This window comes from Haemorhous mexicanus, chromosome 3 (genome assembly GCF_027477595.1).
Source record: "Haemorhous mexicanus isolate bHaeMex1 chromosome 3, bHaeMex1.pri, whole genome shotgun sequence".
Classification (NCBI taxonomy): domain Eukaryota; kingdom Metazoa; phylum Chordata; class Aves; order Passeriformes; family Fringillidae; genus Haemorhous; species Haemorhous mexicanus.
This window is the reverse complement of record NC_082343.1, coordinates 26275489-26302931: the sequence shown is the minus strand read 5'-3', so window position 1 is coordinate 26302931 and position 27443 is coordinate 26275489. Positions and strand designations below refer to the sequence as shown.

At 40.0% G+C, this 27443-nt stretch overlaps 1 long non-coding RNA gene across 1 annotated transcript; it reads right to left on the bottom strand.

The window, feature by feature from the left end:
- Positions 1-686: 686 nt before the first annotated feature.
- Positions 687-26862, bottom strand: LOC132324722 (uncharacterized). The gene is made up of 4 exons (XR_009485712.1): positions 26499-26862; positions 14256-14459; positions 12387-12485; positions 687-9563 (listed from the first exon to the last, which is right to left on the bottom strand). It is a non-coding gene; the product is annotated as an uncharacterized LOC132324722 (long non-coding RNA).
- Between the last annotated feature and the right edge of the window lie 581 nt (positions 26863-27443).

Sequence of the window (27443 nt, the reverse complement as noted above, 5' to 3'; positions counted from 1 at the left end):
AGATGGGGCTATACCCACTGGGGGAGGAAGATGGGACCCAGCACCCTTTCTCATGCAGGATGGCAAAGTTTCCCCTGACTTTCAGCAGTGCCAAACATGGGCAGGCCTGCTCTGTCACCAGCTTGCAGAAAGTGGGACTTTTGCCTTCACGTGTTCTGTAACACGCCCAGTACCCTGCGGCAAAGTGACGCAAAGCCCAAGAAAGGGCAGCCCTCGTGCATTTGGTGAAATTAATGCTGCACTACGAAAAAAGTCCCCATTCTAAGGTTGTGGGTATTCTTGACATTTCTTTAAAGCAAACTGCAATGCACGCTGAACAATGTTCAGAGTCCTGCTGAGGCTTCAGTAACTTAATTATGCTTTATTCTTTCCAACCCACCCACATACATGCTTTACCAATTTAAACTTTTTATAGATCCTCCTAAAGTATTTTCTGCTGTGCTTTGCTCTTAACATCACACTTGTTTTTCTCACTCCAGTCCTTTCTCAAGTACGGGGTGACTTCTTCTGTCTGTGTAATGTTGTGCGAGATGGTTTCCATACCTCAGTGTGGAGCAGAGCTAAAAGGAAGAAGGAAGGAGAAACAGAAGAACTTTACCTTGTGCCACACCTCTGTCTGGCTCTTCTGTATAAAATATACAACACTTCTTGCATGCCAATAAATTACTGGAAGCAGACATAAAAAATGCAAAAGGAATCATGCTTTAATGAAAACTGAAGTGCTTAAAACCTAAGGAAATTGTTACAAAGCAAAACCAATGCTAATTGTACAATCAGGTCCAGGCATACATTCCTGCAAGTGTAAAGACTGGGTCTTGCTTACAGATCAAGTTCATACTCTCTGTGTTCTCTGTGATTAAATACATATATTAATATAATTAAGCAATATACAAGCATATTTCAAATAGAGCATCAAAAAAGCCATACCAACTCACCTTTCAATCAGGAATAATTGGAACCATTTTGAGCCCTGTTATTTTCAGCTGTTAGACAATAGCTGATTCCAATGGGATCTGTATCACTGAAAGCCTGTGCAGTGTCTTGCAAGACAAAGTTCAGATCCATGGTAAGCTAATACATCCATTCATCTTTGATAGTTTCTTCCCCAGCTAAAATTCTCTTTTGTTTTTAAGTAGTATCACAAATCCCTCATCAACTCAAAAACATATTCCTTAGAATAGCACTGAATTTTAGGACTAACAGCAAAACTTGGAGACTGGAAAATAAAATGCTTGACTTGCATAGTTGATAATTGCCACCATCTTCCATAAGATTTTTGTGCTGAGTTGAGATGATTATAAAATTAAAGGAATGAGTTTCCTAGAAAAATGAAAAAGCTGTCCTAAAGAAAAATGATTTTTTCAGATCAAAAATACAAGAGTTGAATTCTATTTTCAAATCAAAATCATAAACTAATCAGTTTTACATAAAAAAGAGCAACATGCAAAATGCATGTTGTTTTTCTATTAGGGAAAATGATTTCTGGCAGTTTCACCACTTGAGATAAGGGGCCATGGAGACATGAGCAAATGTCTTGGCATCACTTGGTGTGAGCTTGGAGCTCTGCCGAGCCACATTTCTAAAGGAATCAGAGCTCAACTGGCACTCTGTGTAATCTTTAGCTAATGCATACATTGGAGCTCAGGCTGCCCCTTTGTATCATGATGTTACCAACACTGATGACTGTGCCACTTCAGTGTGGCACAGAAAGTGGGGAACATTTGGGAAGTTACATCTGCAGCCAGAGCAATGCCTATCTCCACTGGAAGTCATAGCAAGATGCTCGTTTAGGCTGGTCATGATAATGCAGTAGGAAATCAGAGTCTGTGAACAGCTTGGGCACAACAAATAAAGGGCAATCCACCTTCTCTCCACCTGCAGGCTTCAACCCCTTTTCACTGTGTAGCACCATTTCCAGCATTGTACAAACCCATCTTCATTAGAGATTACTGTCTGCTGAGCTGAAGAACATGGCAGTAGATTCTGCTGGAGGTAGGCACTGAATGGAAGATGTGAAAGTCCATTTCTGGTTATGTGCAGGTTCGTGGAATTCTGAAGTCCACCTGGGGGCACAGTGGGATGTGAGGAAGCCAAGCCTCAGAATTAGCTCTATGATACTGGATGGAATAATTTTTTCATACAGAGGGAAGGAAGATTTTTTAGAAATTACATTAGTTTACTCTCTACAAAACAGGAAAGACTTGCCTCAGGCAACTGAATGAAGCAGCAATTGCCATTTTTATTCTTTCTTTTCCCTGTGGGAGTATAAGGCAATGAATCAACTTTGATTCTCCTCTCAGTCCCACTGTCAGAGAGGCTGCCAAGTATATATTGGGTTCCCAAGGGCAAAAGGCCTTCAAGCAGATATTTGTGATACTTATCCCTGTGGCTAGTGCTGAAAATTAAAGACACATGATGTTCAAACCCAAAACAACAAGCATAACTTTCCAAAGACAACCAGCTGCTTCACTGGGAACTGCCAGAGCAAACAATTAGGAATACAGCAAGGATATTCACATGACCTGCTGTCTCCAGGACAGTTTGGAATTCTCTGCCATGAGGAGAGACAACTTTGATATTTCAGAAAAGTGATAAGAGTGATTTTTCATCACTGGCTTTGTCCAGCTGGGGAAGTAAGGCTAAATATCTTTTTGGAAGAAAAAATTGCTGAAGCTTCCTCAGACAGCAGGTCAGTTCATGAAACATACATTGCCTGAGTACTGAACAGGAATTAGACTCTAAACAGGAAATTATCATTGAAGGCCAGCTGGTTAGGAGGTTAACCATGACTATCAACACTGAGGGGACCTGAGTTGTTTTTATCAAATGGTTTTATAAAAGAAAGTGAGAGGGATAGACACAAGTTGCCATATTCAGCCTCGTTCTGCTAAACTTCATGTGGGTGCAGAGAGTGCTTTTCTGGTGTGGTCTAGCATGCATAACATCCCCATCACTGTCCTCTAATTGAGAGAGGCAAAGTGGAGTCAGCTATGCTCAGGGGAATCACTCCTGAAGTAAGACTGAGCATTGAACCTGTTCCACAAAGCAACCCGCCTCCTGTGCTAGCTTGTGAGAGAACTCTGACACTGACATTACTACAATTCTCAGGGGTATTTCTGTGTATCATCTTTTCATCTTCCAATGCACTTGACTACACTGTTCTTCTTCCAGGGAATATCACTTTATCTCAGTACTTGATGGGTATTGAATAAATCCTACAAAATTGAAATAACCACAGAGTTAAAAAAAAATTGCAAAGTTCTTCACATATGTCAATGCCTTGGCAGAAATTGCAGAAAATATTACAGAAACAAGAACAAAACTATTTGTTGGTCACAGCTCCAAAATCCCATAAAAAGTGCTGCCAGAGAAACACCATTCAAGCTGAAAAATATGAGACTTCTAAAATGCAGTACTTAAAAAGGCTAACAACAAATTAATTGGGTACCAGCTGCATAATCAGATGCTCAAATTCATATCAAGTTTTTCAGTATGGATGGCAAAGCATCAGGACATGAACCTTGTCTAAACCTCATCTAACTCTTGACCTAGACAGTAACAAAATCTTGTGAGGGCATGACTTTCTACACAATTTCTAAATTCCCTGGTTCTATCTGGGTTGAAAACTTTCATGGAAGTAATCCTTTCTGCAAAGCTGTTAAATGCTGCTTGCTACTTCACTGAGTGCTACCTTATCACCCAAGCTGTGTTGAGTGTTCCACTGTCAGTTTCAGAAACCTGGCTTGGCAAAGACAATTCTATCTCAGATCTTACCAGAATATTATCACAGGGACCTAAATGCAAATAAGAAGAGTGTGTATCACCAGAGGTTCAGTAAAAGCAGGCTTTTAATTTATAGTCATTCAAATGTTGTTGGTTTGAAAAATTACCCAAGTAGGTGCAGCAGTATTTATGTTCCTTCAACAAAGCTAAAATACTAATCAAGTAAGCTATGGGAGAGAAAGAGAACAAAAATATAAAGGACAGGGGGGTGGGAAAAAAGAAATTTTTGGATCTGTATTAATCTATTTCTAATTATTAATTTTATAGATACAGCTAGATTAATAAAGATGAAAAGAAGTCGAGGAGAAAAATACATTATTGCACAAGATACAAGCAGAGATCACTGAGGAGCTGATCTTCAGACCTTTTCCCAGATCATTTTAAATGATCTCACATGAACTGCCCACAAGTGAAACTGCCAACTTCACCTCCATTCAGTGCATATTTGAGCCAGGCTTTTACTGAAGTGGTTCTGATTTCTGATCAGAATCTTCTTTTGCTTTGCCCTTCTGCTAATAACATTTGGCAAACTGCTGAGCTGCTCTATGAAAAACACAGATATTAAATTACTAATGGGAGGGGAATGAACAGTTCAACTGAACAACACAGATGCTTGAAAACCAAAAATTCTTCATAGGGCTTACTGAGAAGGTGTTATTTCCTAAGTTAGTATTTTCAAGATTTCTTAAGGTAAACTTTCTTAAATAGATTTTTTGGCAATTTTAAAACCTCAGCATAATACCAAGCCAGTTATCTTTTCTATTCTAGAGCAGCACCTTCTTAGAAAGGGTGGAAAGCCATGTTTTGTAAGGAATGTTTCCTGAGCTGTGCAGGCAGAGCTATAGATAAGTGCTGTGTTTGAGAGCAGGCAGAGAATGGTGGTTTCCAGTAAAGGTTTCAAAAGCATTGAGTCCACTGTAAGAAAACTTCTGTATCTTGGACTTTTCCTGTGAATAAATGGTACATGTCTCAAAAACATAAACCCACATAGCTCAATCAAAAGCATAAAATCAACAATAAAAAGCCATTCAGCAGGAGGAACACTGTTACAGGGATCTGTTTCTAGAAAATGAAAGCCAGCTTTGCACTCTTTCTCTGCATGCTGAGGCATGCACTTTGGGTGCCTCTGTCTGAATACACTGCATTCTGGCAACATGGCAAGAAGCCAATAAGATAAAACATCCCATGAGATCATATTTTGTAAATCAGAACTTTCCCAAAGAGTACTGGTAATACAAGAGATCTAGAAATTAGTAAAAAAATATCAGCAGTTTCCATCTTTAGAAGTTCAGCTTATCTTTAAACCTATTTACTGTCATCTAATGTTATATGAAATTCATAAAAGTTATAAATACAACAGTTAAAACAGTACTGAAAAACTGGACTGGATAATTAACCTGTTTAGGGACCTGGATGACTAATGCATTAGCTCTGAATGCAAATATAAAGGGATAGAATTCTGCTGGTGTTATGCAACCATAAATCTGGAACAACCCTTCTGAGGCCCCAGGAAATTCTGAAATGTTATAAGAATATAGCAGAGCTCAAAATCCATCCAAAATCACTGTAATGCCATAATTCCTTCCTAAACTACATGAGAATATATGTATTCACAGGCACAGGAATGGCAAGATTACAGAGAGAAATTCATAAAAAACCAATTCTTTCAAAGGAAAAAAAAAAAAAAAACAACCCAGATACTTGAACACTTTGGAGTTTTAAATAATAACAGCTAACCAATTTTTCATTTTCTTTCAAGTTGACAAGTAGGTTGTGCTCCTAAATAATCTCTGGATGCTATACTCAAAGTCTGTAAACAATGAAACCTAATTAAATTGGTTTGAAAAATGTCTGGTGAAATACTTATGATTAAATTATTTCATCTGTAGATTGGGGCAGCAAATTTCCCAGGGTTGTAAAAGTACCTACATTATAACGTGGATCAAAGTATTTGCCATGTAAAATGAGAAACAGGCCAGCACAGAACTGACAGAATTAATTCACAGAGTACACTTTTCCATCATAATAAATGCTGCTTCTGTGCACTGAGCCATCAGTAATCTCAATTCTTTTCCCTGTAAGTACTACATTACTGCTTGGATCACTTTGTCCTTTCAGGGTTATTGTACTTTAATTTGCCTTGTGCTTTACACTTCCTCTGCAAGCTGCAGTTTAACAGATTTTTATGAAGATGCAACTACATGAAAAGAAAAGTATTGTTATGTCTTCATAGTGAAAGCTCTTGAGCCAAAGACCTTTAATCTCCTCTTGGCTACATCCATTGAAATTCACAGTTTCTGTGCTGCTTCAGAGCATTGCAATGATCTATGATATTTCTGTGTCACCATAAATAAATGCTCCTTTGTGGAAAATACTTAGTCAAGCTAATGATTTCTTATTTCTTAGGTAATCATCACTGTCACTGCAGAGCCTGAAATACATGATAAGGAAGTAGTAAAAATAACAACAGCAGTGTCTTTCCATAGTGCACTGAAAACAGCCCTTCAGATCCTGTGCAAACAACTTGTGGAGTGAAGCAAAAAAAAAAAACTACTTTGTGCCTCATCCCTGCAAGGGGCTTTAGGAAACCTGGTCTAGTGGAAGGTGTCCTGCACATGGCAGGGGATTGGAACAAGATATTTAAGGTCCCTTCCAGCAGAAATCATTCTGTGATTCTGTGATTTACGGAAATAAAGCTTTAACCTGACATACACTACCCGCACAAGTCCACACACAGGCTCACAAATCTCACTTTAAAGATAACAACAGGCTATGAGATACCACACCTGAATTACCTGTTGCTTTCATAGCTTGGCAACCATTTGTTATGACCACTTATACAAGCTCCTGCTGGTTCTTAGACTTGCCAGGAAAATCCCCTCTTCTGGATGAGAGAGACTGTCCTGTTTAACACACCTTTAAAAGGCTGTGATTGACACCAGTTTTTGCCACTGTACAAACATTAAATGTAATTCCATTACATTAATTCCATATGTGCTTGCACCCAGCCCAGGGACCCAGGGATAACAGGGTAACATTCATTCACCTGCATGGTTCCTGCCTTGGCATATGGAAAGGGCTGTCTGTAGAACAGGGACTACAACCCAGATTTCACCATACCTCTCACTATTAGTCAGACACCTCTTCCTCTCCCTATTTGTATGAACTGCACACAGAAAACTTGTTTTCTTCAAAGAAAAATTGAGGACCTTGCTTCCTGTTCATGCAGCAAATCACCGAGCTAGTCTTGAGCCTCCTCCACATTTGTGTTGTTGGCTTTGTAGTTTGATCCTTATTGGCATCCCAATGTTCACTAAAGATGAACTTGAAACCTTGTCTTGAAACTGGCAGAGCTGTTCCAATTTCTCCACTAATTATGCAAAAAAAAAATACTAAGAGTGTTGAAGAGAAGCTCAGTTTCTCTTTTAGATTAACTCCCTCTCTTTTCTTGGTCATTTGCTTTTACTATATGGAGCAGTACTCAAAGAGATACAGGAAAACAGTTTGAAATTAATTAATGCCTAAAGCCTAAAATCACATTAGAGATGATTTGTCTGGATACAGATTCTGTTCTGTCCCTCTCCAGACAGGATCCATTCTCCTGACAGTGGTCCAGCAGCCATTGACATGGACTATCTGCTCCAGTGATATTCCCCCAGCTAACTCCCCCAGGCCAGCTGCAGAGAAGAGTTAAAATCTGTGAGAATCTGAGCATTTCTGCAAAGGTGCAAGGATCTTCACAGATTGAGTGAAGCCAGAGTGTCCTCTGCTGCAATGGCAACGGATTCTGAAATTGCTCAGAGAAGGAAAGGATCAAAGTATTAATCTAGGCTACCCCAGGAAGAAAGAGGCTAGATTGAGAAGATGCCAGTCCTCTCAAATTTTTAGATCAGATTGAATGTCAGCATATTCACAGGACATGGGACACTTTTGCAGATGATATATATTGAAAGTGCTCTCCCTTGCTGAAGCTTGAAAAACGTGAGGGTAGGTGCTCAGAAACACAACATGCAAATGTGAAAGCAAGTAGATCAAACCTAAAATAAGAAAGAAAAGAGCAGGCAGTGTGAGTTTCTTTGAACCTGGTCTAAGCTGTAGGCTGCTTTACTGTTATCTGAATGGGATCAGATATTGTTGGTATAGCAATATGCAAACATCATGTTATACATGCACACAGTCTCTTTTACCACTTAGTGCTTTGCAATATTACAAATCACCATCTCCCCTCTATGACCTTTCTTAAACAGTCAGCAATCTAAAAGAGGAATTCCTTGCACAAGGAATCTCACACAAGATGAAAAAATAAAGAGGATTCATGCAAATGTTCATTCCCATGTTAGATAGAAGGGCACAACAGAGATGATACAGCTGAAACTCCCCTTTGGTACTGTGACCTTTCTTGAGGAATTCAATTATTTATTTTAGAAAAATAAATCCAACTGTAAGTGTCCTGAGATATCCAGAAGTGAAGCAAACTACACTTTGTGACTTGAAATTTCAAGTTAGAAATGATATTCTGTCAATCAGTGCTATTATCTAACAATACTAGAGCTGCTCTCTCATTTTATTTCTCTCCAATAAACTACTGGACAACCAGCTAAAAAAGCTCTGAAGAAGGCACTTGGAAAAGACACTTATAACCAAGAGTGAAACCCAAAGTTCGGTGCAATCCTGTGGACAAGGGCTCCCTCTGTGCAAGGACACTCCCTGTCACAGGACAGCAACAGTGTGCCACAGTGAAAAGGGCCAGCAGTGGGAGGAAACACATAAAACAAACTAGCCCTCTCCCCTTTCCCCCAGTAAATCCATCTGGTAACAGCTGTTACCTATCCAGTTTATACAATCTCCTCTCCAAAATCTTTGATGTCCAGAAGACTGGAAAATCTAATAGTGTCTTGGAAAAGAGGATAACAAAAATATTGAGAAAGTAATAAAAAATACAAACAATTCCCCTACTGCAATACTTGGTGAGAGAGAAAGTTCTTCAGATCTGGTTAGTTCCCAAACTCTTTTATAAACCAGTCATGAATGGAGGAAATTTACTATTCATGGCTGCAGAAATAAAATTTTAAAAAAAGGACTTGCTTCTTTCAGCAATCTTGAGAACAACGATATATTTTCATTTGCTTTCCTAGGGACAAATACAAAATGAGAGCTTTGATGCTTCCTCTGGAAGTCTGCAGTTTACAGCCAAGGCACAGTTCAGTCCATTAGCCCAAGGACTTGACTTGCCATTACATCAGCCATAGCGGAATGACACTTGTGCAATGAAGTTGGTAATGAGCTAAAAAAATAAATGACGATATCTCTGGTTCTGCTCTATGGCCAAACTGGCCAGGAAGCCCACAGTCTGGGAGGTCTGTGGTCAGGCACCAAAAGTGGAGCAGCTTGGCTGCTACCTGCCATGCCAGGACTTCCCAGCTGGAGAGGTGACATCCCGAGGGAGGCGCACCAAGCCCAGCCCCCGCTGACAATGACATAACAGCTCTCTTTGGCTGCTGAAAGCATCTCTTTGGGATGTGCTACCCATGACATATGCCCCACAGTAGTTAAACGAGGAATGAGAGTCCTCTTGTGTCCCTTTTGCCCCAGACAAGAAGTTGCAGCGTTGCGCAAAGCCGCCCTGCTCGGAGCATGCCAGCAGGATGTGGAGCGCTGCCGCTGCTCCCGCTGGGTCCAGTGGCTGCCCAGGGCTCTGCTCAGCCAAGGCTTGGCCAGTGGAGCGGGAAACAAATGGCAGCACCTTCTGGGAAGCAGGGAGGGGGCCAGTCTCCAGGCACCTGTTGAAACAAGATTATAAGATTTAAGTTGGGAATGCCAATGTACTTTTCCTGCACGGATCCTGCCGGCACAGCTGCGGTACCTAGCAGAGATTGCAAAACTTCTCACAGAGTGGATCTCTCTGGATGCTGTAAAATCAGAGCAGTGCTCATACCACAGCAGATATGCAAAGTGAGAGAATATGAATTTTGAATATGAATTTTAAAGCTCTCCCTGTAGCACAGTCTCATTCACCTACAGCTCCTGTGCACACAAATCTCTCCAAAAGGCACATCGGTTGCACATCAGACAGTACCCTCAAACACTATTTTTTTTTCTTTTTGAAGAATGCTCAGTGCAAACTCTCATTAGCTTATTTTTGTTTTAAATAACTGCAAAATGTCTCTCTGTTCTTGAAGGAGAGGAAGGTAGGAGGAGGTGGGGGGGACGCCAACATATTTTAGGTTTTAAGTGAAAGAGCCCATCCAAAGTGCAAAATCTTTCAAAGACAGACTTACACACTCTGTGAAACTTGGTTGTGCCTGCTCTCTATAACTTGTACCACACTCTGCCTCCTTCACCCTCTGACACATAACAAGAAAACTGGATTCAAAATGAGATTGCACCATGGTGAATTCATTCCTTGAATTGCACCGTACGTTTCAGCAATACACAGCGTGGGAACACGTCGATTAGCTCTCGCTTTGAAGAAATTGGATTTGCAAAGGTCAGCAGTGGCTCGGCCCATTTCTCAGCAGATCTTTGGCTTGCTTTTCATCCCGGGACTAGCAGGGAGGAGGTCAGAGAAGAATGACAAAAAGAGCTTTTTGAAGAGAGCCCAAAGAATCTGACTGTGCTCCCAGCAGTGTGGAGGTTTCTTTTGCTCAAAGCTAATAGAAAGGTAGATTTTAAAACAAATTTATGGGAATAACTTTCTGGTTTCACTTTACATATTGAAAAATTAATTGTTTTGGTATAAACTAAGAAATGCTTTCCAATGTAACTTTCGGTCTGGCAAGAGCTGCCTGAAGCTAATCTGCAGAAAAGCCTGCTCGCCCTCCCCCATCCCTCCTACTTTTTGTGCAAAAGGGTTCAGCCAGCCTGGAAAAGAGGTAGAAAGAGGCAAAGCTCAGCCTCCACTGGAAGTGTGAAATCCGAGAAGTATGTGCTCTGTGTTTCTCCTCTGAAACATGTTTCCCAGTTGTTTAGTTTGCTCCTTTGCCAGTGCACTGAGACAGAGGTAGCTTCACTACCCTTTTGAGCCAGAAAATTCACAAAATATTTTGGCCACTCTCTGCACCTTATTAACAGAAACTGGACTTTGCTTCTGCTGCTGGCAGGGCAGGGTGCTGGGAGTGTGGGATCAAGGCATTTTGCTGGCTGTCACTAACATTCTCCTAAGGCTGGCAGTGAAGGATTCCTCCTGGATCCTGAACAGGGGTTTGCTGTGGCCATTTACACTGGAAAGCCACAAAAAAGGGAAGGAGGTGGGGAGAAAAAGAAAGAGAGCAGGTTAGAAAGGAATCTAAAAACACCAGCAAGCCTGAGCTCCTTCACCTCTAAATATTAAACATTTCTTGCAGAAGTACAGAACTCATAGACTGATACATATCTCCTAGAAAACTGGGAATAATGGACTCATCTGCTTTGATAGTGTATTTTCTTTGGCAGCTCGCTTTCTCTGGCTTTAAAGCTTTGTGAAGTCTTGCAATGTGGGGAAAGAATAGGCAGAATAGCTCCAGCTGCTGTTGCAGCTCTCCTCAAACTGTAAAAATTTGCTTTTCCCTAGTCTTCCAACAAGCAACATGGCAGCATTCTGACATAGAAATATAATTTAGAAAGTATCCAAATCATGGAAGGCCAAATCTTGATGCTCTGTTGGTTCCTATTAAGTAGCCAGTACTAATCCAGGTGAATTTTTCTTGTTATTAACTGAGCAATAGTGGCCTTTGCCCTCACTAATTTGACTCAGAAAATTCCCTCTGAGTCTGTCCCAGGAATGCCCAGAGGTCTGGCTGCTGCAGAAGGTGCCAGCGGGAACAGAGCAGAAATACTGTGTGGAGGAGGGGCATTTACAGCATGTGCAAAAGAGATGGAGGACATCTATTTTAGGCAGATGAAGATGAAAAGGGTGTGGTTATTGTCAAACTGAAAGATGAGTGATGTTTCTGTGACCTAAGAGGAAGTAATAAATGCTGGGTTTAGGCTTTTAGTGAAGAAATGGCTTGTTCGCCTGCTGCTTCACAGGCTGCATCAGACTTCTTCCCAAATCTGATCACCACCACTACAGAGTGAGTCTGTGGAGAGCTGGGCAACAACTCTGCCAAGGAGATTGTGCTAGTTCTCCTCACAAGTGTTGTCAACACAGATCCTAAGCCAGACCCTGGAATTTCTCATTACCTCACATGCCAGCAACTCTTTAGAAGTGTCTTCACTTTTCAGCCACAGAGGTAGAAGCAAGTAGGGGATCTGAGTAAGGTTCTGCAGCTAAGGGGAGCTCTCTTCAGATACAGCACTTTGCTGAATATTAGACCCCATCTAGAGGTTTTGTTGAAGCATCTTTTCTAGGAATATAATTTTTAATTTGAAAGATTTCCACCTGAAGAAGATTGTGATTTATGGACACATACCTCATTTGCATATTTTTGTCTGAGTAGTTCAGGTAAATATCCCCCTAACCTGGAGAGCTTAGGCATTAGGGCATGTATCTGGATTACCTGTGCACAGCTGTTCATGGTCAGCCATGAAATCCCAGATCCAGCTTCTTTTCTCTATTTAGCATGCTCTTGTCTCTGTTTTCATTTGAACACTCTTTTATGTGTGATGTTTCTATCAACACTTACTTCAATATCCTTCAGTGGAGAGAAGCATCCTTGTCGCACCTTTCACATTTGAATCAGCTTCATAACCAAAACCACAACTACTAGGTTTAGCTTTGTTTTCTGCAAAAACAAACCAAAGAAAGTCAGGAAGTTAAACAGCTACAGTTGAGGGGACCTTGCTGGGCTGCAATAAAAAAATAAAAGATCGTTCTGAACACGTATTTTTTTATTAAAAGAGAATGAACATAAATTACAGCTGCTGACCATGTAGCCATTCTTTTTATGAGGTGTTTCCCTATACCCATATATGATTTCCACATATAAATTCCCTGTTGGACTGAAAACTCCTCACATGAAACTGGTGCTTTTCTTAATAAATTGTCCACAGAATCAGTATTTCATTTTGGATGTAAAAAGTTCATTAGGGAAAAAAAAGCATCCCCATGTTCTGGTGGAAAGCAATACCAGACACTATTCAAGCTAAAAAAAGATCTGCCTGCAGATTGTGCAGCATTTTTCCTCTGCTTTTCTATTCAATTATTTTCCATAATTTAATAAAATCCAATATAACATAGCATACTATAACAGTGCCTGCAGTAACACCCACTTAGTCCAGAGCAGAAAAAAGCAAACCTGTTCCATTGAGGATTTCAGCATTTTGAGTTTTGTTTCCTTTAAAACTTTGAAACTTTCTTGAAGAAGGGCACCTAGCTCTGAAACAGTGTGAGCACAGAAACCCTGAAGTCCTCTGCTCTGAAAGAGCTTGTTTTATGGAATGCCCTCAAACCATGCAGTGTGGAAGCCTGGAAACTGCTCCAGGTCTGTCTACTGAGGGCTTCTCACCAGAGAAAATCACTTCCACCAGAATCAGATGTTCCATATGGGATGCTCAGCTGTAAAGCTGAGAAAGCACTAAAAATGTGAAATTGTAAAAAATGTCCCCAGAGCACACATGAAAGTCCACACTGATGGTTACCTTTGTTACTCCATGCAGAAAAGAGGCAATGCAGAACTAACCCGGATGGCCATGGATTCAGGGTCATCTGCTGCTGCTCTTGCTCTGGAAGCACAGCTGTCTCAGAGACCAGAATGTGCTCCTAAGAGATTCCCCCTTCCCAAGAAAAAGGCTTGGTTTGACAAACTGCTGGATGTGTGTCAGAACCTGACAGAAGGGGGACATTTTTTGCAACACTTCACTGAACCAGTGTGCCAGAGCGTGGTCCCCAAAAGCACAGTTGCTTTCATTCCCATAATTTACTTTCATTTGTCTTTTTCAAAACCTTCCCTAATTAAGCTTAATTGCCATGCAGTCACACATTAGTGCAACATTCTGTCCACTTATGGACCACCCATAAAATCCTTCATAGCATTAATCCCGGAAAGTGGTAGACTGCTTGTTTTGTTTTGTTTCCTAATGTGCATAAGTGCCTATAATGCACAGCAATGGCTTTTTGGAACTGATACTTGACTGGTTATCATGAAAAAGATTCTTAGTTTATGTCAGAAAATCAGAGAGGTCAGAAGGGGGTTTGTGTTTTGGGAAAAACAAGCATTTATGATGATTTGGAGTCTAGGAACTCTGGTGTGGAATTCAGGCCTGGAAATTCCCACCTCTTTGTTATACTTAACTCCTTCTTAGGACAGTTATGAGTTAGACCACAACAATTTGGATACCTTTAGCTTTGTGAGTTAGTCAGGTTGTCTGCCTCACTTAAATCTTCAGTGAGTCTTCATCCCAAAAAGCAGTGATCCCATGACCTCATGCAACCCATGCAAACTATCATTTTAAAATATGGACAAAGGTCTAGTCTGGAGGATGCTTCTAAATAGTTTGTAGGAGCTGAAACCAAACAGAATATTTAGAAACGGTAAAACAAAACAAGAACATACAATCATAGGGATGTCAGCTGAAATATTCTTGCAAGCAGCTGATTATTCTTTAGAGTTGCAGTTTATCTGAGTGCAATATCTCCCATAATGTAGAAGCCAAGAAGATCCTTGAATTTCTAGGATGCTGAAGCAAAAGATGCAAGTACCAGTACCTCAGAAAAGTGCTGGGTGGGCTGAAAATACACGACTAGAAGGACAACAAACCTAAAAGACAAGAAAGAAGTAATGTTAGAGAATAAAATCAAAACTTCTGTAGCAAAGAGACAACACCACAACTTATAGCAGAGAGATTTAACACGAGGGAATTTCAGCCTCACTCACTTTGGTGAGGGACTCTGGCAGCTGGAGATCACACCATATGACTAAATTTCATTTACCATTTACACTGACATGGTTTCTGGGCACTGGACAATGCCAATATTTTTGCCATTGCTAGAAATACTTTTCTTCATCCAGAAATGACAAAAAGAAAGAGAAAGGGAAGAATAAAATTTAGGTCCATATCTCTAAATTATTAACAGATGATTAAGCTACATCTAGTCCTTTCCAAAGGTTTCAAGCTTTGTAGGATGTATATACTGGATAGGGAAAATGAAAGGAGAAATAACAAGAACTCTCTAACCAGCAAGCAACCAACAAGTTGCCCACATAACTTATTATCTAAGTTTGCCCAACACACACACTACTGGAGATGCACATTCTGTGAGAAAAGTAGGGCTCTTACATTATGCCTGTGAGACAAAAGTAAAATAGAGAATAGGAGATACATACATTGTTGTCTCTAAGTCCAGAGGCAAGTTCTGATGATGATTTAATATTTTAATGTCAGGGAAAATCATTCCTTTCTGTCACACCTTTATGAATTTCAAAACTAAGAAAAAATCCCCCCCTACTTAATTGATTAATATAAAAATGAAAATGTATATTTTTTATTGTTTAATAAAAGCTAGAAAATTTCAAGTGATGCAAAATTTCTTCAAAGTTTCTTTCTTAAAACCCACCCACACAAACCCTCCTTGTTATCTACATTGATACTATCCTTTCCCTTATTTACTGCCCAGCCCTAGCATTTTCTGAGTGGCAACAGCACAAGGCAAACACTCAGAGGCAAACTGAAGTGATAAGCAAGCAAACAAAACAGAGGAAAGAAAATGAAAAGCGTTTACTTGCTCTGACAATTCTGCTGCAGGGTACTGAGAGTATCATAGCTGCATTGAGTTAGTCCTACAGTTAATCCATCATTACAGGAAAAACCTGACAATTATTAAAGAGAGCCCCCCAACTCAGAAATGCTGGATAAATTAACATCCTGCAATCCTCCTGACACCACCAGCATCACTGTCAAGGGGAAATTTGTGTTGTTCTTTTGTTCTATTGAGTAGGAATAATTTGTTAAATTTCAAATTCTCTTCCAAACATTAAAATATCTAGATGACATAAATGCAGCAGTCCTGGAGATTACCAAACAAGGTGGGCAGGCTGGTTTTATGTGGGGCTTCTGCACTTGAGGTAGGTCCTCGGTGTCTGGGGTGCAGCTTAATCCAAGGAGCATAAGCAGCAGGGTTAGGATATGTGTGTTGTGGAATATGGTAATCTGGAACAGCTTTACTCAGAGAAAACATGGTGCCACCTCTGGGATTGTTTCTATGCATCTTTCTACTTGCTTTCCAAAATAAGCAAAATATCCAATCTCTAAAAATACTGACTACTAAAAAGTACACAGCTCCTTAGGGAAATGAGGTTTCAACATAATTGTGTCACATGAATGTTTGCCTGTCTCTGCTTGCTCTTTCCCCCCAGTTTTAGCTCCCTTTTACAGAAGGGCAGAGGTCTCAGTGAGCCAAGTTCTGACAAGTCCCGTGCAAATTGGGGACAGCTGATGGCTGCACACACATCAGTGCCATCCTGGCCGTGGACACAGAGCTCCCTGCCAGGTGCTGCAGGCACAAAGGACAGGGCTGATGGTGGATGAGAGCTGGGAAGCAGACAGTGAGGCAGGGGAAACAGAAATCCATAGGAAATCGAGTCCTCTTTAGCTTGGCTGCCTGGGGGCCAACTTGTTACTGATTTATACAGTGTTTTTCCTCTCAGTTCTTGAGTTCTACTGAAAATTATTTTCTTGCCAGTGCTGCTTTCCAGGAACAGGCTGAAGTGCTTGCTTCAAAACTCTTGACAGTATCACTTATTTGCTGAACAAGGGGGCACAGCAAACAAGCTTTTTCTCATGTTTTGCTTTAACCTTGCTGATGCCTTTTCAGTGAACTATGAGCCAAATTCCTCATTTCACTGCTTTAAGAAGAGTGCAGATACTGACATCTCCAATCCCACTTTCCCAGGTCAAGGTCATGTTTCATTGGAGACCAACTGAACCTGCAGAACTCTATTTTCTTATAAATGCTGGTCTCCCTGATCTTAGTGGGGGAGCATGTGTGACTTGGGGGCTTGGTACCCACCTGTGTATGTACATACTTACATCCAATTCAGAGATGCAGCTATCCTGATGGTTATAATTCTGTCCAATAGGATGCAATAATAAATACAGAGCGTGTTCCTATAGACTCATTTTGAATGTGGCTAATCAAATGGAGTCAGTACTCCTGAGAGTAACAGAAATCCAGAGACACCAACAAATCATGATTAAAAGTGCAGGAAGCCTCATTAGGGAATGACTGCAGCTTTCCTACTTTGTTTTGCCTAATAAATATTTAATTTTTGCTACAGGCAGAAATAAGAATAAGTTGAGGCTTAAAAAAAGCATTTGTCCTAATGAAAGTATTTTGCTTGCTAATAGTATTACCACCCAGTGAATAACAAAAGAACTGTGAACTCCATTGATTTAAAAAAAACCCCAGAACTATTCAGAAAACCAAATATATATTTAGGGCACTAGGCCTCAAACATTAGATACACCAGTAGAGTAATTATATAAAATGATACCACTTCATGGCTTGTCTGGATGAGATGAATTAATTAAGTTTGTATTGTCCACATCCAGTCCCTGTGATCTGAATGCAGGCAAACCTAGAAACCTAGTCCAAACAAAAGGCAGCACCTTTTCACCTGGGAGGAAATAATGAATTCTCTCATCACTCAGCCACTGAGTTTGTGGGGTAGTTTGGATATTTCTGGTCCAGACAGCAGGCAGGAGAAGGCTTCTCACTGCCCACCTTTGCACACTGCCTGGCAGTCATGGAAGCCCAGAGCTCACCTCTGCACTCTGCCACAGATGGCATCAGGTAAGGGAAAAAGTACTGACATGAATTGATTAACTGTCAATGCTTCCCTCAAAATCTCTGGATTTATGCTGAGTCTGTGATGCAAATCTTTGATTTAGAGTAATGGTGCCTCATGTTCAGTAACAGACATCCTGCATCATTTTTCCAAGGCTTTAGTTTTGGAAAGATGACCTCAAAACTAAAGTTTGAGTTAGCTGCAATAGCAGAGAGAGGATTTCTGCCATTGCTTGTGCTCAAGTAGCCAGGAAGAGTGAAGGCACTCTTGAAGGCAAACCCTACACTCACTGAAGGCAAACCCTAGCTGATGCAGCTTCTGACACAACTGAAATAATTGCTTCCTCTGTGTTTCCTAAAAACCCAAGATCAATAAATAATTCCTGTCTTCTAATAATAAGAAAAAAAAATGATGCTGCTGTAGTTTAGGAAAATATAAACTTTGATGACCTACTTCTGATTCTGTTTCAGAACAGCTGTAATGGTTTGCCCGCTCTCCTTATTGTAATGGTTTGTACCACTGCCCAGGAAAAAACTACTACAGCAGTTTACTTCTTCATGATGAAAATTCCATATGAGTAACACTCAGGAATATTAAAACCAGCCTGTATGCATATGCACTTAGATGACAATTTTTAAAAACAAACAACAAAAAAAAAATTAACTCTGTCTTGAACTCAATAAGCAGAGGAGTGTCACCAGCCTAAAAGTGTATAACTTTCATATCTAAATATATAGGTATCTCTATATAAATATTCATCTGAAGAATTTTATCTGCTTCAAAAATGCAAAAAAAAAAAAAAAAAAAAAAAAAAAATTCAAAGAGCAGTTCTTTGGCCTTTAGGTGGACTTCAACAGTTAAAAATAGCCCAGAATCCAGAACACCACAACCCCCACAAAAACAATAGTTATTCTTTGTGCTGAAGCCATTGCCCAACTTCCCAGCACTAACGCTGGGCCTCGCTGTGCTGTAAGTACGGCAAAGGGCAGACGGAGCCGCAGCCGGGATCTGCTCCGGGGCTCCTGGAGCGGCACCGGAGCCGCGCTCCGGCCGGGCCGGGCCGGGGCCAGTGCTGCCTTCCCGGGCAGCTCCCGGGACAGAGCCCGGCTGTTCTCCCTGCCCTGGCATCTCCCGGGACAGAGCCCGGCTGTTCTCCCTTCCCGGGCAGCCCCCGGGACAGAGCCCGGCTGCTCTCCCTTCCCGGGCATCTCCCGGGACAGAGCCCGGCTGATATCCCTGCCCTGGCAGCCCCCGGGACAGAGCCCGGCTGATATCCCTGCCCTGGCAGCCCCCGGGACAGAGCCCGGCTGTTCTCCCTGCCCTGGCACCTCCCGGGACAGAGCCCGGCTGTTCTCCCTGCCCTGGCATCTCCCGGGACAGAGCCCGGCTGCTCTCCCTGCCCTGGCATCTCCCGGGACAGAGCCCGGCTGCTCTCCCTGCCCTGGGCACAGCCGGGGGCAGCGCTGTGCCCGGCCAGTCCTGCGGGGCAAACCGCAGCCACAGCAGCTGTGCTGTGTGATTTCACTCTGGGAAAGCCAGAGTTCCAGAAACAGCAGGCTCTGTTTTGGGAAGGGACAGACCCTCCGGACCCACAGAGCACTGTGGGAACAGTTCTGGTGCTTTTATTCCCACTGAGCAGGCCTGTTCCCCCAAGCAGACCCAAACACTTCCATGAACTCTGTATAAATAAGGTTATAAAGCTACTAATGTTCTTTAACTATGAAGAGATAATACCAACCATGAAACCTGAGCGGCTTTTTCTTGTCTCCTGCACATATGAAAGATGGCATTAAAAGAGATTAGTTTAAACCACTTGCAATTTCCTTTATGCAATAAAAGATTTTCTTTGCTTGGAATTTTCCTATTTATGGTGTGTATTTGGACTCAGTATAGCATAATACTTTCCTCAGTATCCCTGCTTTTAATGATGCTCACAGCATTTGAGCCATTCATCAAATTTGACAACTGAAACAGCTAGGAGTTAATGGGAGCATGAGCAGTTTGACAAACACAGTCTATTTGACAAGGCTGAGGTCAGGACTAAAAGAACTGCTCTTGGTTAAATAAATAGAAAAGCAACAAAGTAAAGCAAAATCTCTGCAGCCATTTATCAACTTTAAAAGCCTTTTGTTATGAGAAACACTAAGTGAAGCTGCACACAGAGATGGGAATTAAAAGGGGTTGGAAGAATTCAGCTGGCTTCTTTTTTAGGTGAAATTAAAAAGCTCAGTTTAAACTGAGGGATTATGTTGGTAAAACTGACACGCAGCTACATAATACCTAAACCTACACTTTAGAGCTGCCTGCTTCTGAACTGACTCACTATCTTAAAGGACCCAGGCTTTTCCTAGATAACAGATTGATTTGGCACCTAAAGTAGAACAGTGTCACAAGAGATGACTTTGCTGACATCTGCAGAGCTGGAGAGCTCTGTATAGGCATGCTCAAGGGCACAGCTGAGACTCCATCCATCCATTGCTGCTTCCATAAGGAATTTCCCTGATAGCAACCTGTGCAAGGGCCCTTCCAGAGAGCCCACCAAGTAACAGAGCTTTGCATGTAGGCACAAATATCGCCTGTAGGAAATTCCTGGATGTCAAATGACTTCTGGAAGCTAATAATTAGTGCAGCCACTAACTTCCTGGCTTTGCTTGGTTCATGGAATTTTTCAATTTTTTCATTTTTCACTTGGGGAGATTTGTTTGTGCTCATCTGGTTTTTCCTCTGCCCAAGACTCCAGAGGTTCTAGGAAAGATAGAAACACTGAATCTATTCTTGTACCTCCTGATTAAAGAGGCTTTCAGAGCATTGCAGCACACTTGGAGAATAAAGGATAATTTCTCTAACTCAATTTTTTTGTTTTTGAATGAAGTTCACATTGGCAAGCAAAATGAAATCCTTACTGTTCTGGGTTTGGTCTTCCATTCTATGTACCAAAGATGGTCTCTAGACATTATAGGAGTGACTTCAATGAGAACAAGAATGACTTTCCTGTGATTCAGCTCTCATGCTCTTTAAATTTGGGAGTGATATTATTCCCATGGCCAGATAAGACAATACAAATTTAAGCACTGAGAAATTCTTGGATATTATAGCTGTGCAGAATAATTTCTGATCATTTTCCTACCATCACATTATGTAATCATTTCTATCATTGCCCAGAAACCAACAGTACCATTAGGGAATTTCCATCAGAAATAAGTAATTCAGCAAAATTCAGTATACTTTTGCAGTCCTAAAAGTTTCAGGAAAAGTCTTTATGGTTTTGGGGCTGGACCTGTTACCAGATGAAAAAATCCCTTTTCTTCAGAGGCTTCTCCACCTTTTCTACTGCTTTCATGCTTTTATGACTCTTGACACTTTAGAGATGAAAAAGAAAGAAGGCAGGTATTGAGTCACAAAGACAGCAGAATGACTATGAATAGTTATAAAATTTACAGATTAATTTTGTGCATCTTGTTTCTTTAATAACTTTTCTCTTTTTCTTTCATAAAGCAATTTGTACATCTAAGTGATACACTTGACAACTCCTATTGCTGCTGGAAAATAATGAGAGACTTCTTTTCCTGGAAGTGATTGATTATAGTCTGGATAAATGAAATAATTTTCCCTCTTCTCTTCTCATTATGCTTTGAGCAAAACACCCATTACAGGAGTACTGTGCAGCCATTTGGAGCTAGGAAATGCATTCCATTTAGCCTGTCAAACACAGTTTAATTCCTGTTGCAAATCTGCCTCTTTTCCAAACCTCCTTTTCAAGACTACTCTAATATAACCTAATTTTGACAGAGCATTCTGGACTCTCAGCAGCTCTGACTCCTGAGCTCTTTTCCATCTGGAATGTTTTTTTCCTTTGCTTAATACCAGAGCTTTCTGGTTTGTTTGGTTTAGTTGTTTTGTAATATACAACCTACAGTCTTCTTATAAAATAATTTATAGCACTCATTTGGCCTCCTTTTTGGAACTTTCTGTTTGGGAAAGAAAATCAAAAATAATCAAAGCAAATTCAACCCTAGTTTTCCTTTTAATAAAAATGTTTTTACCCAAAACACTGGTGTGGATGCCTGAAGATTGAACTCTCCTTTCCAATGTCAACAATACGAATGTTTTTTCTAATGGACATAATTGTTACTTTGTGTCATGGCTACATTGTATTTGGGGGGGGGGGGGTTCTTTTTCTGTGTTGAAAGCCATAAAAATATTATAAAAATGTTCAGAGAGACAACAAAAATTAGATGATAGGATTTAATCTCATCTTCAGTAAGGTGGAATACTGGAACAGACCACAAGAAATGCAACGTTAATCTTAAGATGAAGCTTCATGGGTTCATGTAGAATATACAGAAATTGCATTATTAATGTATTTTTTTACTCATGAAATAACTTAATAATGAGGTCTGGATTCAAAGATTCAAGAGTTTTTTACAGTTTCATATCTCTTGTAAATGTTTTATGGATGGAATTATTTCTCATTGCTATACAAAAAAATACCTTTTCACAAAAGTGGGTTTGCTATCTACTTGAATATTGGTGAGCTTCCTTTGGTTTTGTAATCTGTCATCAGCATTGTGCTAGACTGCTTAAGGAAGTCAACCCCATTCATGTTTTTGCCCTCTTAACCAAATGGAGTTGGTACTGAGAGATTTTCCCTGCAACAACAAAAGTCTCCTCTTTAGACTAGTCCTGGAGAAGTGGAGGCTAAGTGGATCAAGAATCTACTTTCACTTTACAACATTACTGCAAGCAAGTGATAATAATCATAAAAATAACATTAGCAAAGCCATCATTAGAGATGGTGGTGGCTCTCCATAGCTGGTGTATGAGAAAAAGCCCTGAATAAAAAGCTGCTTGCACGAATCACGAAGAGTCAGGCAGACAGAAGGAGAGAGCAGTTTAGGAGAGTCCTGCTCTGACCAACCCCAGGGTAACACTGTCAGACCCTTAATTTCCCCAGATCAAGAACTAAGAAAATATACAAGATATAAAATATGAAGTGCATCTTTCTGGTTCTCAGGAAGCGTTATTCCAATTTTTCTTGTATTTCACTTTAAGAATAGTTATTCAGTTACACATCAAACACACTGTTTGCTACCTCTATAATTTAGTGCATTACTAGAAAATATCACTTTTGTACCAGATCAGGTTATGTTGAGTAATAAATCTTTTTTTTAAAGCTGTGTGTCTGTAAATGCACTTTTTCAGTGAGAGAAACCATAAAGTAAATTTCCTGGGCTGTTACTGATCTCCTAACAACTACTCAAACTGCTGCATTAGAAGCTTTTACTGTTCATGCTGCACAGGCCACAGAGCTGTGTTCAAGTCAGGCATCTCCCTTGTCAATCTTGCTGCTATTTGTTGTTATTAAAGTCCCAGCAATGTGCTGGGTCTTGTCACACTGCCAACAGTGGCAGCCCTTTCCCATATTTAAGAAGCCTTCTGAGTTTCAATTTTACTAAAAGTTCTAAGTCACACAGAGCAGGTAATGACAGACACAACACTAGGTAAGAATTTTGAACTTGGGATGTGGAAGCCAAGTGAGGAGGATATAAACAGACACAATTTAGTAGAGAAAAATAAGGGGCAAACTCTTTCTTTTTGGATTTTATTTTGCCTTTTTTTTTTCCTTTGGGTTTTTTTGGGTATTATTCCCTGCAGGACAGGCCACAGAGAGGGATTTTACTCAATAGGAACAGAATAATATCCACTGCTTGCTATTGCCCCTCAGTGTCTCTAGGCAGCATGGATGGACTGACTCTTCAAATGGGGTGTGAATATGTCACATATAAATGAGAGGGACTGCACACACATGGTTTCTCTGAAATTGTCACGGAGATGAAATTCTTCTGAGTAGGTGAGGATATATGACTGCAGATACCTTTAAAGCTGCAAGCAAATGAATGGAAAGCTTTCCTGATAAAATTGTCTTTCAGTCCAGTTTACCTAGTCTCGATGGCAAGTCATACTATGATCTCTTCTTTTTCATCAAAACATGATTGGGTGGGGGTATCATTCTTTGACTCATCTAGGTGTTGACAATATTTCAGTATTGTCCACAGAAAACAAAATTATTGCTAAATATTTAAATGATGGGATGACGTTTAAAGTGCAGTGACTCTGCTTTTTTTTATGACAACAGCCAGAGAGAGCTTTTTATCAGAATTGCTACATAGTCACAAGAAATTATTTGCTTTAACCTCAAAATATTTTGTAGCTTGAAATTTTCAGTCAGACTTCTGTAATTTTATAACTTAATTATGGTTGCCTTCTTAGAAAAATAAACATTTATTAAATGAGTTAGACATTGATCTAGATTCATTTAATGTAAAAATTTACATAGAAATTACTGATTTGAGATGGTAATCATTTCCCCCTCCTTAATCTACTCTGTTGGGTCAATTAATGTGGTCTTTAGAGACTACTTGCCCTTTAAGCCAGCTCTGAGAAAGACCAGAGCAAATCCAGGCTGCAGTAAAAGACATTCTGCAAGGATGCTGGTACTTGGGTCATGTGTTAGAGCTCTGAAACCTTTCTTAATGTACTGCAGATGTTACTAAGCTTTGAGCATTTTTAGCTATGTTTTCATTTACTGTTTAGGTGGTCACTGTGTTACAGTGTTGCCAAGAGAGCTTTTGAATCAGCTTAATATAAGAATTAATTATATTAATTTTTTCAGAAGTAACTGAAAAGACTTAAAGGGTCAAAATTCAAAATATCAACTGAAGGCATTCTATCCTGAATTCAGTAGCTAAACCAACAGACAGGACACAGTTCATCCCCCTTAGCAAACAGTTTTTATTTGTGTGCAAAAATTGTCACTGCTGGTTAACCCACGGAGGTGTTTGGCTGGAAGAGATCTCTTACAATTGGAGTCTCCAGAGTCAGTCACAAAACAGATGTGCCAGAGAGACTGAAAAATAGTATTTAAGTAAAGACCCATAAAAGCTTCCTTTTCCTTGTACCCAAACCTTTCCAGTCAGAGAAAACTGTGCTTACTGTATTTCTACTGATACCTGTATTTTTTAAATTCAGTTCTCAGCCGTCACAGCTGTTGTCTTTAGGAGGAGTAGGGAACTGAATCCTTTTGTGCATGAAAGGTGAAAAACACCAGGACAAAGATTTTACCAAACACTGCTTCTCTTTGAGTGTAAGATGGAAGAGTGACTTTCTGGAAGTGTGACAGGCATTTTGCCTGTAGCTGCAAACCCAGCTAAGAAATCTTATATTGAGTTCAATGGAACCTTTTCCATATTTTACACACCAGGGCACTGCTGATGTTCAAACTACTGTCACTGTTCTTTTGTGCTGCCAAGCAGTCCCCAGAGTTTTTGGCTACTAAATCAGGCTCATTTGAGAGGAATTAATTCAAACACCAATAACCTGAGCAAACACTGAAGGAAGCTGAAGGAGCTTAGAAGACATCTAGGGAAAAAAAAAAAAAAAAAAAGGCTGCTGAAAATTTTCTGTCCCTAGTTCTGTTAATAAAAAAGGCTACTGGGCTCGTTCTTTTGATTATTTTTCTTACAAGGGAGAGAAGTGGTTGGAAGGAGAAAGTGACTCTAATCCAGAGGAATATCCTAGTGAACACCTCCAAAGCATCTGACTACTAGTATTAATAGGGATATCCTTCAGAGAATGACACAGACGTAAAACTTGGGGCCTGCTGCACCAAAAACTCTGCCTTTAACTTCATCCAAATAAAATAGTAACATTTTACCTACAACCCAACTCTGTTTTCATGTGAAGGACGGTACAAGCTGCAAAGACAGGAGGAAATCAAGTACTGCTATTGTAAATAGAAGCACAGAACAGTTCAAACCAACGACAAATGCAAAATTAATCTTATATATTTGCCTGCTCAATAAGAAGGTCAGAAATAAATCTGTATTTACAAAGAAATGAGCTGCAATTCAAATGTGCATAAGTGTATTCCTTTGAGACAGACTGTATGTATCATGCATACAGGCTATAAAAATGTGCTACAAATCATTTGCAATCGAGCCCTCAATCTCCTGCCACATATGAAAGTCAGATCAGTGTTAACTCAATGGTCAAAACTGTGTTGGGAGAGCAAATATCAGTTTTTCTTATAACATTTATCTGCCTTGTTCATGAAAGATCACCCAAGTACTAGAGCTGAAAGAAATACTAGTACAAGAATGTTTTATGCCAAATCTCAAACCACTACTACAAAAGAGTGTAATTTATCAGATGCAAAGGAAAACACTTCCTGACAGTGCTACAAAAGTACTACTATTCATTACATATCTAAAGGCTACTGATCAATAGAGAGCACTATGCTCTTTCATTCAATAGCTTCAAGCTTAACTGATTTTCATGGCTTCTTGAGTGCTTTTATGACTAACAAGGCATGATCCACATAGTGCTTTGTCACCGATTTGCAAATAATCTAATAAAGTGACAGCAATAAATCACAAGTATCGTTAATAAACCACCATCCAACAAAGCAGCACACTGAAAACAACATGGAAAATGCACAGATAATTCTCCAACTACTTTGGGGAGTAAACAGGCTAAACACACAGCACCACTTAAGAGCTGTGAGTTCAGTTCATAGCAAACATATACATCTGAGCTGTTAGAGACTTTCCATTGCAGTTGGCAAATATTGCTTCTATGTTTCTTCAGGACAGGTTCATAGGGAAAAAAAAAGAAGAGAAAAGGAAAAAAGAGATGAGAGAAAACAAAAATCAAATTGAGTAAACCAATGCTTGGAACACAAGAATATAATCAGCTTGGTGATGCTTGTTCAAATACCATTTTATGCCTGTTTACTTTATAATTTTGTACCTCATAAATACCTACAGTAGCTAAAACTGTCAGTGGTGCCACTTCAAAGGGCAGTGGCCCTAGGAACAAGATCTTTGAGGTTTGGCCTAGCCACAGTGTGGTTAAAGTTATGACAATGTTTCTTTAAATCTAAAGTCTAGCTGGCATAAATCCATGAAAAGCACACATACCTTCAAATGTGAAATTCAGGATTCATTTACTTACCCTTCAGCTGTGGATTTCATGAAAGCTGGGCATTTAACGTGGTAACAAGCTTCTACAGACTTCATAGAAAAATCCAGCTCCAAGGTACATACACCAACAGCAAAGCAGTCATTTTGACTCCATCACCTCTACAGAAAATTCATACAAAGAGCAAGTATTTACTTGAGGTGGAATCTTAGAAACAAACTTGCAGCTGTCACAGAAGTTATGGTTGAGGTGAACTCTAGACCTTAATGGCACTTTCCTCTATAGTGAATAGAAAGTCAAATTACTTAGCTTTGGATCATTTTGAATGAAAAACTAAAAAATTTGTTTCTTTTGCTTTTAGTTCCCAAATTTAGCAGAGAAGTGTTACAATTACAAGGGGAAGTCAGCTTCTCGGGAATTTTTGCCCTGACCAAAATTTCTTGTAAATACCATAAGAAAGCTTTTGACTGTGTTATTTTCAAATCAGTATTTTAAGGCTTTTTTTCTTCTGATAAAAGGATGAATTCTTGAACATCTTGAAAGTAAATCAAATTCCAAATAAAATCTTTAGGTGCTTTTCAACCACTTCTCTGGTGATCCTTGAGCAAATAAATGTCTGTGTCAGTGGCATGAGGTAAAATACATGATTAGAGCCAATACTAAAACCATCTTTCCTCTCAGCCTCAGAAACAAACTTTGATTCAATACTAATAGCCATGGAAAAGAAATAAATTAGGTGGTGGCTAATAGCAGAGTGAATAAGGGTTTTCTCTCTGAAGACCAGAGGACTAAACCTTGGTTTATTACAGCAAAGGGGACAGGGATTACAGATGGTTATTTACAGGCCAAACTCCCAGACTCCAAGGTAAACTATTCCCTTTTCATCTATTTTGGAAAAATACACATCCGAAATAAATACTTAGTTCTTCTCTTTTAAGGAGGAGGAAAACTGGTGAGGCAGAACTGAGGAGCAGCTGA